The sequence below is a fragment of the Echinops telfairi genome, unplaced genomic scaffold (assembly GCF_000313985.2).
Source record: "Echinops telfairi isolate 266 unplaced genomic scaffold, ASM31398v2 ScPeMD7_7469;HRSCAF=8507_0, whole genome shotgun sequence".
Classification (NCBI taxonomy): domain Eukaryota; kingdom Metazoa; phylum Chordata; class Mammalia; order Afrosoricida; family Tenrecidae; genus Echinops; species Echinops telfairi.
Genome location: NW_022111372.1, coordinates 77,541,202 through 77,542,343, shown reverse-complemented (window position 1 = coordinate 77,542,343; position 1,142 = coordinate 77,541,202). Strand labels below are relative to the sequence as shown.

The following is a 1,142-nucleotide window of genomic DNA, read 5'->3' as shown; positions in this document are numbered from 1 at the left end:
GGAAAGCCCTACAAGGAAAGCGCTGGGCAGCCGGAGCGCGAGAGTCCGCGGCCGCCGCAGCCGCCAGGCGCAGAAGGCCAGACCAGCAGCGACGGAGAGGAGGGCGGCGGCGAACCGGGCGCTGGCGGAGGAGCGACCGGAGCCGCGGGCGGCGGCGGGAGGCGAGACTTCGTGGAGGCCCCCCCGCCCAAGGTGAACCCGTGGACTAAGAACGCGCTGCCGCCGGCCCTGGCCACGGTGAACGGACAGTCCCCGCCAGGTGGGTCTCTCGGCTTGTAATCCTGGGTCCGGGGGCCTCTTCCGGGGACATGGGCGTCCCCTCCCCCAGCGCTTTCCAGGGCCCTGGGGTCTGCAATGGGTCGCGGTGACTCGGGTTTAAAAATATATATATATATAAATGTATATATATATATATATATATATTTTTTTTTTTTTTTTTTCTGGTGCCTAGCTACCACCACACGCTCGGGAATATACCCGAGCCTCGGCCTCCCGAGGCCACGGCCACTGCCTGGGCCGCAGCGGTTAGTGGGCAACGGCGTGGTCCGGGCCTACCTCGCCCGGAGATGGTGGGCGCTGGCCTCGGTGCAAAGGGCCCTCCTCCGGCCTCTCGCCGCGTGCTGGTGTGAGACGTTTCTCGTTTAAATCTCCTTTCCTTGGGAAGCCCCCTGGCCTTTCACCGCGCCCCACGCTCCCCGTCCTGGCAGCGTTGCTTTAGTTCCCGTGTTGTAAATGTTTAATGAGCATATGTCATGGGCAGCAAAGCGCCCAGCGATGAGTTCACACCGACCACACGGATTCGGGATGTAAAAGTTAACAAGTTTTGTTCCCGACTTCGATGGGGATCGTAGGCGGTCGAACCGCCATTTGGATACTAGTTGAGGGGTCAGTGACGGGGAAAATGGGGAGAGGAGGAAACCCAACGTGTCACTGGATTCGGTAGTTTCCCCCGCCGCATCCTGAGGGTCTGCTTCCGCGGGACGGAGCCGATGGCGAGTGTGGGGGCTTCCAGTGGAGGGGGTTGGCGACACATGAGAGGGCCTGCGGCCACACGAGGGGCTGGTGGTGGAGGCGGGGGAGGGAGGGGCCGGGGCGGGCGGGTGACAGTTGGGCGCCATGCGCCGCGCCGTCGGCCCACGGGC

General features: G+C 63.5%; 1 protein-coding gene across 2 annotated transcripts in view; it reads left to right on the top strand.

Moving 5' to 3' along the window:
• The first annotated feature begins 6 nt into the window (after positions 1–6).
• LARP1 (La ribonucleoprotein 1, translational regulator) overlaps positions 7–1,142 on the top strand; it is a 64,997-nt gene continuing 63,861 nt past the window's right edge. For both annotated transcript variants that reach the window (XM_030888644.2, XM_045284645.1), the window contains exon 1: positions 7–259. The gene's annotated coding sequence lies outside the window, so the exon portion shown is untranslated. The remainder of the gene's footprint in view (positions 260–1,142) is intronic.